Raw genomic sequence first — 13,024 nt, 5'->3', positions numbered from 1 at the left:
AAGGGTGATGGCTCCCAAAAACCGTGGTCCTAAAATGGATGCAAGACGAATATTTATAACTGCGAGCTAGGGTTTTGGGATGTTTTTCTGGGCGGGATTCTTAGAGCATCAGGTTTGAATCTTGAGTCAAAATGCCTGTTTGAAAATTTTGGACGAACTTGTAGACCTTTCACGTGATTTGGTTAGATTTGTGCCCGAAATGGAAGAAGGCAGAGTGAAAAAAATCGAGTGAAGATGACATGTACCTCTATATTTCGAATAGTTTTGGTCAAATATGAAAGGGGGAGCGTCCTTCTGTCAGTGGTCATGTCAAGATCTGAAGATTTTCGCGAAAATGGAGAGGGCAAGCTTCTGCCATTGATGTAGGGTACTGGAGCTTTTCTTGAAAGGGAAAAGGGATGAGGGAGACGTGCGGCTGAAATGTGGGATGGGAATGAGTTTAAAGAATATTGGGCTGGACTCTTTTATTGGTTAATGGGCTGCTAATTTGGGCTGAAGCTGATGGCCCTTTCTTCCTTAAGTCTTCTCTTGGGCTTCTAAGTTAAGATGAAAGATGCTCTCTAGTTAATTAATATTAGCGCGTGCTAAAATATTACTTAATCCCAAAATTAAAATTATATGATATCGTAATAGTTGACGATAATATTTATAAAGTTTAAAAGTAAGTAATGCTATATCTAAATATATATATATATATATATATATATATATATAAATAAATGCGATGCGTAAGATGTTAAAATTGATCATGACGATTATGATTAAGTGATTGCAATATAATGAAAATAATAATAATAATAATAATAATAATAATAATAATAATGTTAATAATAATAATAACGGTAATAATAATGATAATAGCCAACAACTATAGTTGGATAATGAAAACGACGATATTAATAAAATTTAAATTGTAATAAAATGTAAATAATCATTCTTAAATTGTCAAAAATATTAAATAAAGAAATAAATATTTTAGTAAGAAAGGCGAATAAAATTGATGTCGAACATATATTTGATAGGCCAAATACATAAGCAAACTTTAAAGTTCTTCGCAATTTTCCGCTTTGGCATCTAAACTAAAGTTACATTATTAAACACCCAATAATATTTCAGGGGATATTAAACACAAAACAGGTGACATAAAAAATGTGTACCCCACTTCTTGTAGGGGCGTGAACTTTTTCTTTTTTCTTTCATTGAAAATTCACATTTTCTCTGATTTCTCTGTTCCGCTTGCTACTGCCTTCAATGCCTATTTCCTTACAAGATCTGCCACCGGCCTCCGTCCCTCTTTTTTCTGATTTCTCGGCGCTTTCTTGACCTCTCATCGGCATTAATGGCAAACTCAACAGTGAGAAGGGTTCTGTTAAGGAGAGTTGCATACAATCATTAAAAGCTAAAGCAAACGAGACTGAAGAAATCTAAATCCTTAGTGATGACAAAGGGAGCACAACAATCCGTACCAGTTCAACAATGAGAATGAAATGTGCTAGCTTCATTTGATCATCATCCCTAAGGTCTAAGGAGATGATAGAAAGCCTGTCAATCACAACAAACAGAGATGGCGACCGGTGATCCCAAAACTTGAGTTAGATTTCTCAAATCAGAAACCACGACCACAATCTCAAACCTAATTCATTTCAGCAGGAAATTCCAAAATCAAAATCAAGATAAAAATTTTAAAACCTAGAACCCAAAAGCTCAAAAAGTAAACCAGAACTTTGAAAGAAAAAAAAATGGAATCGGTGATGTTATATTGGAGTTTTAGATGGTGTTATTGAGAATAGTTCAATGGAAAAAAAAAATTCAACAGGTTGGTCCTAGGTGATGGAGCTGCTGCATTTGGAAACCTGTGAAAAGGTTGGTTGGTGTCCGTTTGGAGAAGACGACCATGGGGTTTTTTCACTTTTTTTGGCTTTTTGCTAAAAATTCTAATTTGATTAATTTTCAGTAGAAAGCAACGTGGCATTTTGTCATTTGTTAGTATTTCCACATCAGCACGTGTGAAGTTCACGCTCTGTTATCTTTTTATTAGCCAGTCAGAAGGTGTTTAATAGGCACACCTTGAATATTGTTGGTGTTTAATAGGAAAAAGCTTTAATTTATGTGTTAAAATTAAAAATTATGACAACTTTAAGGGGCTGCTTGTGTATTTGGCCTATTTTATAAGAGGGGAAGAAAAGGATTTGGAGGGAAAGGGAGTCCTTTTTTCTCCCATCTTGTATCCGGCACCTATTTTGAAGTTCGATTAATTCGAATTCGTGCCAAAAAGTTCTATTTTCGAATTTACAGTGCACAAGAAGAGTACAAATATTAAAAATTAAAGTCGTCTAACATTACAAAATGTAATATTTGACTTAAAGGGTGTTCAACGGATCATCTTCTTCCGTCGATCATAATTCAATTCCTTGCTCATAGATAAGTCGGTTACGAGGTTGTTTGTTATTCCTTTTCTTTCCCCTAATAAAAAGCGAATTAGTAGGATAAGTATATTTAGACCAATTAGCAAAAGTTAGATGCTCCTTAAAAAAACATCAATGTTATTCTAATACTTGTTGACACCCAATTTTGTCCCTCCTTTATATTTCGGTTTATTTCCTTGGCTTTTAAGTTAATCATATCTAAATATTTTATTTTCACTATTATTTCTACTACTATCATCACTTTCATTTTTCATTATTCTACTACCAATATTAATAGTATTTATCACAATTTTTAAAAGGGTTCGTTGTCACTTATTTTCGTTAATTTAATTATACTTTACCGAGTCTTTATTTTCTACGCGTTGATCATTAATTATCATAGTATATATATTAGTGGTTAAATTAGAAGCCCAAATCAATAATTAATTAAAGGAAAGGAAGAACCCATTTTCGGACCAATAAAATAGGCCCAATTCGTGACTACATTTTCAAAATCAGCAGCCCATTGCCCATTACTCTATTTCGTCAACCCGAAATTTCTACCCCATACTTTTCCTTTGACCCGGTCCAGCCCACTTTCTCAACAAAACCTAAATCCTCTCTTTCTCCTCTTCCAAAACACAGCCGTCTCTCTCTCTAATCCCTCACTTCGTTCCTCTTTCAACCAAAACTCCACTTTTCTTCAGCCATGGCAGACCCTGCCACCCCCATTTTCGTGCAAAACGCTAAGTCATTGTCTTGTCTCTTTCCTTCCATTTTCAGAAAAGCTCAGTTCCCCTTTTCACCATGGCAGCTTTGTCCACCCCACTTCCACATAAAAACGCCTATGTTTGCTTTGCTTTGTCGTTGACGAGAGAGAAGACTTTCATTTCCTCACTTCAATTACAACAAATCTCCAGGACCGGAAAATCGAGCCATTTTAGGCCCGAATCTGACCAAGTCACGTGAAGACCGTTTTGGGTCTCGACGGATCTTTTCTTGATGATTTTTGAATTCAACTTTCAACATCCCCGAAAATTTTGAATCCGAAAACTCTGTCATTTTGTTACCTATAAAAACGCCTTAAACATTCGGCGAAAAGGGGGGATTTTTCTAGAGGATCTGATTTTGGAAGAAAATATAGATAGCCTCACTCTAATACAACCAATATATTACTTTACTTTCATTTTTTCGTTTGAAACTTTAGTTATTTTAATCGGGTTCGGGTTCGCCGTGTTCGAGTACGGATTCGGGACATCGATACCCAGTTCACTGCACCCGAAGAAGGTCAGTGTGATTTATCCTCTTCCTCCCTTTCGATTCAGCCGATAGCTTTGTTGTATGTGCATAATGTTGTTTTCTTAATCTCGGCTTATGTTGTATTTTTATTTCCATGTGTTTGCAATTATATGAATAGCAGCTCAATTTGTATGTTGAGTCTAATTGAACCCTCGCTCGATGTATGAAGTGTGAAGTCGCTTGTTTGTCGCTTTACAAATTCGTGCTAAAGTTGTCCGCCAGAAATAAAATTAGGATGCTCAAAATATAGACATAAGATGGGTGAGTGTTGGATTTACTTTGAAGAACGGATAATTTCCCCTTTCGTTTTATGTTTTGTTTCTATGTGGATGCGTTGTTAAAGTTTCCATATCTGTTTGATGGCTTGCGCGCCAATTACTAATTTAACTTGAGTAAATATTGCTTAATCTAAACGATCTTCTCGGTTTCCTTGAATCATTGTACGGTGTTTGAATACGAGGTATTAAGGTGTTTCTCGCCTTAGGATGAGTCTAGTCTCGAAAATGATTGTTTTAGTATAAAGGTTAATGTTCGTATCTACAAGTGCTTATTCGTGTTCATAAATGGGCGAATCTGGATAGCTCAATTTGTTCGAAATGCGTTACTTTGAATCTTTACGTGTTAGAATAAAAGAGATTAGTAATGTTTACTTGGTAGCGGTCTAGAGGCATTGATGCGATATAGTTGGTGAAACGGATTTCGTGGGTTCTTGGATGGTTTGGTAGAAAGAAAATAAAGTGACCATTCAAGTTTGTCTTGTCTCTAATGCCATATTCTATATTATTGATCTTTGTCATGACATGTTCTAGGAGTATAGGTTGTTGAAATGGTAGTATGTTCTTAAAAATGGTTTCCTTGGATCTTATGTTGATCTGTTCCAGTCTGAGGTCTATGCGTATATCTGATGAGAATTTATATATGTGCTCATGTTATGTATTTGAAAACCCTGAAATCTTGCTTTAGCATTTGGCATGTTGCATAAAAGGCAAGTGTCTTATCCGTATAAAATGGTCTCGGTAACATAGGAGACTAGCTCTATAAGCATGTTTGTTGGACAGTTGGTCATCTCTGCATATCGAGTTGCCATGCTTGCTTGTGACTGTCCCTTTTTTGAACATTTCATGTTAGAAGCATAATAGCATGAGACAATGCATTCTTCTTAGCTCAGCTCGTACGCATTTCTCTGTCAAAGTGATTTTCCAAGTGTATTGCATGTCCTAGCAGAAACATATGTGTATTAAGGTTCAAAATAAAAGTATAGTATGGCATCTTCTAAAATCAAGCTTAAATTTCTGTCTCGGCTGCTATATATGGAGTGCATATCTAGGTATACCAGATATATACAATCCTTATGTATTCTCGATATATAAAGGCGGTATATCGGGTATAGTCTTGGTACATCGATCCTCTAAATTTGGATATTTCTTCCTGCGCATTATGTAATATACGATACGGGCCCGACCTATGTTTGTCTAACCTCTTTTCTTATTGCTTGTTTAGAAATCATTAATATATTAATAACGAGCAATCCCCTTTTAGTTCGGGGTTATTTGTCGTCTTGAATTTGCATTATATATGTTCAACTTTCTTTATGGGTTATATACTAATCCTTTCTTTTGTTCTTATGCATGACCATCGCATACGAGTCCGAGGGACTCGTCATCTTCCACGTTTGGTGTTGGGCCAAAGCCCAACGAAATCTCCTCCTCGAGTCAGTCTTGCCGCCGAAAACGAGAAAATAAAATCTGGCTAAGCCCAATGAACGATGACGACAAATACAAAGAATATATTAAAATTTCCGGGGCGAAGCCCAACAATGGCGGCAGCACTCTTAAAATGGGGCTGAGCCCATTTAGCTTATTGCTTCTTTTCTTTTATTTTTGTGCATTTAATTTGTATTGCATGACTAACCTTTTATTTTGTTTTATTTTCTTAATTTAGATGAACCTTAAATGAATTAGTAATTTTTAATTTAGCAAATGGGTAGGAAGAACTAATAATTAATTCCATAAGTTATATTTTCTACCTTTTACATATTAGAGTTACTTATAATGCCTTAATATTTATTTTCAAAATAATTGATCTTTAAATAGTATATTTTGAATTAAAGGAGTTATGTCCTATTTATTACTATCTTAATTTCAAAACATCACCAAAACATGCAAGTATAAATTCAAGTATATTTTATAGATAACTTTTCAAAGTTTGAATCAATCATGTAGACCTTTAGCTAAGCATAGTTAATAAAAAATAATAAAAGGGAAAAGAAAACTCACTTCTTTTTTGAATCCTATTTATACATCTAGATTTTCTATATTGCTATAATATGGTTTATTCCAAAGTTCAAAACTGCTAAAATTTCATCTCAAAAACTATTACTTATATGTAAATTATCATATTTTCTACAAGTTTTATTTTAAATAACGTTATCATATTTATAACTTTAGCAGTATTTACAAGTCATTTTCTTAAATTTTAATTATTATATTTGCATCTTTAACCGTAATTAATTAACCTAAGTTTGGTCGGATAACCGTAAGCTAACGGATCCTAAAGGATGCCTAACCCCTTCCCTTTAGGATAATATAGAACCCTTACCTAGAATCACGGTTAAGATTCATTAACGGAGGTTAGTTTTACCTTAGTTAATAATTAGGTGCCCTAATTCACCTTAAAATTAATTAGGTGGCGACTCCTTAAAAATCAATCAATAGGAATCACCAATATGTTATACTCTAATTCTGACTCCGGTTAAAATGGGGTGTAACAATACTTCTGGTCATGGCTTGCTTTTATACTTAAAAGATACTCTCTCCGGATAAAAAAAAAAAAAAAGTTCACTTAGCCATTTGCACCCCCCAAGAAAACTACTCACTCCAAGAAAAAAAAATGTAAATTGACTAAACTACCTCTAATTAAATAGGCATTGGGAATTAATCACATATCACTTAATAGGGACAAATCTGGAAAGATGAGGTTAATTGTTTCTTGATTTAATAAGTGGACACTTTTTTTTACCCAAGAAAAAAAGCTAAGTGGACACTTTTTTTGATCCGGAGGGAGTAATTTACTATATCACTTTTAAAAGAAAAACACCAAGATTCTTTTTTGGAGAAAATTATTATGCCGGCCAAAAACTAATGTAAGACTTTTTTCTACTAAAAAAATTTATGACATATATTCATCTGAAACTTACAAAAATTGCTGAGGTTTCATTTGGCAGGTGATCAGTCCTAGCTTATAAAGTTTAATTAATGTTTGCTACTACCTTTTATTATTGGGAAAAGGGTCAAATATATCTCTCTACTTTATTTTATTAGTCAACTTTGTTCTCCGTTAGCGATTGTGAACAAAAATATCCCTGCTGTTAACAAAGTTTATATCTATACCCTCCCCAAATTCCACAAAATTACCTGATTTCAATTAAAACCCGACTCCGCCGTGAAAACGCCATTACCAACAATATATTGAGCTTTGCCCCCGCTAATCACAACCTCAAGACAATATTTTCGCGACAAAGATTTATATAAGTCATAGACATCTCTATTAGCACATGATTTACTGATTTTTACTCTTATCACTAGCAAAATCACCCCAATCCTCAACCTACCATTCGATTTATTCAAGAGACATTCAAAATAGATATACACACTTATAAGCCATATTTCATCTCTATTAGTACATGATTTACTGATTTTTCCTCGAGTCACTAAAAAAAACACCCCGATTCTCGGCTTTTGCCTTGGTCGATTTATACAACGTACATTCGAACCTAATATGGATGGACGTAAAATATAAAGTCTTATACATTGGAAGATTTTAAAGTTGTTGAGAAGATATTCATAGCCTCTAAGATTAGAATTTCACATTAAGAAAACAATTATCGAGGCAATCCAGGATCTTAATACATTGAGAGTTGATGATCTAGAAGATGAATTGGTGGCATATGAGATGTCATTGAATCAGTAAACACATGAACCAAAAGTTAAAGAAGAGTCATCTTATCAGGCAGAAATAAATGAAGAAGGCCAAAATTTAGAAGTTATGGAGAAAACAAGAGAAGGTAGAGGTAAATTTTGTTGTGGTATAGATGTCTTTGATTGCAATGCAGAATCCAATAATGTTCAAATTGATGACAATTTAATTCATTGACTAATTGAATCCTTTATATTTTCGCTTAACTTATATCATGTGACACATACAAAATCCACCTGCAGGGTTTTCACATGAGACTTATAAGCATTCATAAAGGGGTATCATCAATCTCAAAGTCGAGACATGGATTCTATCAACTAATTATTATTTCACAAATGTATTTTGCCATTATCCAATTTACCAGGAATACATAGACCTGCAATTGAGTCGTACCTTTTAATAAATCAAAATAATGAACAAAGAACATTGATCATAATAATTATATCAAGATTAAGAGTATAAGTACATTTAATGAACTAGAGAATTTGTTTTATATATTCGGTACAATAACACTTGTCTCTACTTGGTCCGTTCAATACATACAAATGTACTAGCACAAGAAGACGGAACTATACTGTTCCCATAATGAAGATACATTATATTAATCTTGTGCTACAATCATACCGATGGTTTTGTCCAAATTCTATCTTAGATTGTGAACATCAACTTTATACTTATAAGAACCGATGATTTAATCTTTCGCGTATAAGCTAAACTCTTTACATACGAGTCATCTACTATATAAGTAAAGGACACACATACTAGTACATGATCTATTTAACTCTTTATTAAAAATTGAATAAATAATTGTTTTATAATAAATACTATATCCATACACATGGTTAATAGTATACATCCCAATAGCAAGGTCGAACATACTGGCCTAGGAACCGTTGTGTGTGAGATCCGACCAAAGCATCGTGTCAGATTCGGCATATATAAAAGAATATGGATATTTCATATTTACTAGATTGTCCAGTTTTTGTGTTTGATGGCAAAAATAATTTTGAGAGTTGGTATCAACAGATGAAGAATTTCTTCAATGTTGTTGGACTATGGTCCATTATTGCTGAAGGATTCGTGGAAACCCAAGAAGGCACAGCATTGACTAGTGAAGCAGCTACACAATTAGAGAAAAATATGCAATAAATTATAAGGCATTCTACTACCTCAATAGCAAAAGTCCGATTGCATGTATATAACATATATATGCATGCACGCAAATCGACAAAAGAGGCATGGACAATATTGGTGAAATCATATAAATGCGTCTTGCAAATGTGAAGAGGGAGAAACTTCAAGAGCTTTGGAGACAGCATAAGTTGGCCCAGATGAAACCACCAGAATCTGTCAAAGAATTTTTTACGAGAATTATAAAAATAGTTAATGATATGAAGGCCAATGGAGAAGTATTGGAAGATTTTAAAGTTGTTGAGAAGATATAGAAGATATTGCAGTCTCTAAGATTAGAATTTCACATTAAGAAAACAGTTATTGAGGCAACCCAGGATCTTAATACATTGAGAGTTGATGATCTAGAAGATGAATTGGTGGCATATGAGATGTCATTGAATCAGCAAACACATGAACCAAAAGTTAAAGCGAGAGTCATCTTATCCGTGAAAATAAATGAAGAAGGCCAGAATTAGAAGTTATGGAGAAAAGAAGAGAAGGTAGAGGTAATTTTTGTTGTGGTATATATGTCTTTGATTGCAATGTAGAATCCAATAATGTTCAAATCGATTTATCAATGATTTCTGGGATAGCTAAAAAGGATAATTTCATTGGGACTGATGCTCTTTCAGTAGAGGCTACTAGTGTCTTAATTAATGAAATATGTAATAGACATGATTGGTCTATACAATGTGGGGCTATTGAAAAAGGAATAGAAGTACCCGCCATTATAACACAAGAAAATTGTTTGAAGGTATTGAAGATGAATCTACTGATGAAAGAAGCAAAAGAGTTCATCAAGAGCAAGTTTTTGATGATCTACCCAAAATTGAAGCAGAAATAATTAAGGGTCCAGATCCACAATTGACGTGCACGATTTTGGATATTGAAGACGCAACCAATTTTGAGCCATTATCCGAGATTGTATATTTTGAGGAGCATGAAAATAATACTCTACCACCTATTGAAAGGTTAACTAGAGTCGAATGAGCGCACCAGATCAAGTATAAATCAATTGAAGAAGCGGTTGATTTTAAATCAAGACTAGTTATTAAAGGGTACAAGAAGAAAAAGAAATATGCTTACGATATTTTGAAGGTGTTTAACATGGAGCAAGTCAAATTAACTTTCAATCTCGTTGAAGAGAAACTATTACTAAAGACAACACCCGCAATTTTGTTGATGCTACATAGTTTAGAAAATTTGTAGGGAGTCTAAGGTATTGAACTTCTACAAGACCTGACATTACTTATGGAGTTGGATTAATTAAAAAAATTTATGGAGTCGCCTCGTCAATCTTACTTGCAATCAACTAAGTGAATTTTGAGATATGCTCAAGGTACGCACTCTAATGGCATATTTTATTCAAAGACTAATGATGGTAGTCTTGTGGGATTTACAGACAATGATTGGACCGGTGATATGATGCAAAGAAAAAGTATTTCTGGATATGCATTTTATTTTGGGTCTGGTGTATTTTCTTGGTCTTCAAAAAAGCAACAAGTTGTTGCTTTGTCAGCAGTGACGATGACATGATTGCAAGACAAGTGGTCTACACAAGCATTATGGTTGAGAAGGATGCTTGGATTTCTTCAACACAAGCAAGATAGTCCTACAAAAATACTTTGTGATAGACAAGTCTGCGATTGAATTAACAAAGAATCCAGTTTTTCATGACCGCAGCAAACACATTGACATTAAATATCACTTCGTTCGTGATTTGATTCAAGATAAGGAGATAGTTATTGATCATTGCAAGACTGAAAAACAAGTTGGTGATATTTTCACGGAAAATCAATTTCGCTAAAACAAGAAGCTAGAAAACTGAAGCAGACAGCACGAAAATAAAGAGAAAATGGACCTTAATAACGAGATTTGATGAAAGAAAAGGACAAACACGGACCAAGTTCCGTGGCCTAGAACTTTCTGGTGGGTTTCTAGTTTCCTTTCTTGAGAGCTTGCAAAGCAATGTTTTTCACGTGAATTACATCATGGTTAGCACTTATCGGTTTGAGGGGTTTATAGAGAGGTTAGAGGGAGGGTTTTGGAGTGAAATTTTTGGGAAGAAGGAGGCGGGTAAGGCTGATGGGTTTGTTGCCAAAGCTTCAACTTTAACAAAAATGGTGAAACAAACAAATATGGTCCGTCATATTTGGTAATGGTGTTTTTCGGCGAGAAACAATGGCACTTCACAGGGAGGGGTTCGTGGTGATGTATCATCGGAGTTACCTGCAAAACAACAACAAAACTTGAGTGGGGAAAGGGAAAGCAACAATCATGTGGAGCTCGCCGACAGTGATGGCTGTGGAGCAAGCAACATTGAGGGAGAGGAGATGGTGGCCAGAAAAGTGTCAGGGTCGCGGGTCGGGTTAAAAGAGGCAGGTCAGGTAATTTTAATTGAAATCGGATAATTTTGTGAGATTTATGGTTTTTCATCCAATCAAGGGTATACGTATAAACTTTGTTAACCGCAAGGGCATTTTTGTTTACAATCACTAACGGAGGATAAAGTTGACTAATAAATCAAAGTAGAGGGATATATTTGACCTTTTTCCTTTATTATTTAACAAAAAGTTGACCACTCAACAGCTACTCGTATTATTTTTCATACGGAAAAGGGCCAAATATACCCCTGTACTATTGGAAAAGGATCAAATATACACCTCGTTATACTTTGGGTCCAAATATACCCTTACCGTTATACTTTGGGCACAAATATACCCTTCTATTGTTAAAGTTGACCAAAGTAGACATGTCTCATTGACATTTCGGTGAGGTGGACGCCACGTGGCATGCCACCTCACACGCCCCTTCACATCTTCATTTCCTCTTCCATGTACTCTTAAGAGGGGTTGAAGTTCTTGGATCAGTTATATTAGTAGTGATATTATAGCTTAATGAGATATTCGCTGAAACCCAAAACACATCTTCCCTTGGATTAAGCTTTGGAAATGGAAGATCTTCATTTTATAGATTATCAAGTTGACTATATCAACAAAACCTAATCTAATCCGGATCTAAAATATTCAACAAAAATCAATGATGAAATAGCTTAACAATCATTCCTTTAAGGTGAATAATAATACAGAAAAGATTAGATAGGACACTGCTCAAGGATGACGGGCAAATCCATAAATGCTCTCAAAAGGACGTAGAACAAACAAATGTTTTTTTTTTTTTTTTTTTTTTTTTTTTTTTTTTTTAAAGAAGATAAAATAGATAGGGGTTTACATTTTGGACGAAGATAAAATTATGACAACAATAGTACTACGTGACAGTGGGTGGTAGCAGCGCGGATATGATGAAGATAGTTTTGAGGGGTATTTTCGTGATGGTGGTAGTGAAGATGTGAAGGGGGTGTGAGGTGGCATGCCACGTGGCGTCCACCTCACTAAAATGTAAGTGCCACATGTCCACTTTGGTCAACTTTGGCCCAAGAAAATGATTTTAAAAACTTCTACAAGTATAATCTTGAGGTGATATTTAGACTCCAAAGATAACGATAAAAGATATTTGGACCTTTTTCGATAGTAATAGGTATATTTGGCCCTTTTCCTTTTTTTCAGACATCAGATCTCATTTACTATCAACAATTACTTATAGTTATTATTATCTTTTAAATGATTTAATAGCTTACAAAATCTTCTAAATTGTCGATGAACAGAAGTTAATTTCTTTTTTTTTTGGTCTAATTCAATGCATCATATTATTAGTAGATTCATCTCACTGTCAACATAATCATTATTCGCACTTAATATAAGGATAAATGAGCAAGTTTTTAGAAACCACCAGTTACATTCTCAGTTCACCACTTGAAGGGGAATTGTACTAATGGAAGGTTTAAGTTTAGTACATGGATAATGTAAGAAAATATATACACTATTATTGAATTTAATTTTGTGACAACTAATTAGTTATATCTTTAATTACCATATAACCAATTAATGTATGATAATTATTTATCTATAGTTACCTAATAAATGATTTGCTTATGTACTGTCACTACACAAAAAAGTAAGTCATACAAACCTAGGAAGGAAGAAATGCAAGACTTTGCAATTTCTTGGTGTATCAAGAAACAAGCATATACACGTGGACAACTCAGAAGCCGATGCATGGCAGTGTAAGTCCAGTCAGCAAGGGCTTACTTCGACAAAAACAAAGGGATTACA

This window comes from Lycium ferocissimum, chromosome 2 (assembly GCF_029784015.1).
Source record: "Lycium ferocissimum isolate CSIRO_LF1 chromosome 2, AGI_CSIRO_Lferr_CH_V1, whole genome shotgun sequence".
Taxonomy (NCBI): Eukaryota; Viridiplantae; Streptophyta; class Magnoliopsida; order Solanales; family Solanaceae; genus Lycium; species Lycium ferocissimum.
The sequence above is the reverse complement of the archived record's forward strand: the minus strand, read 5'-3'. Positions refer to the sequence as shown.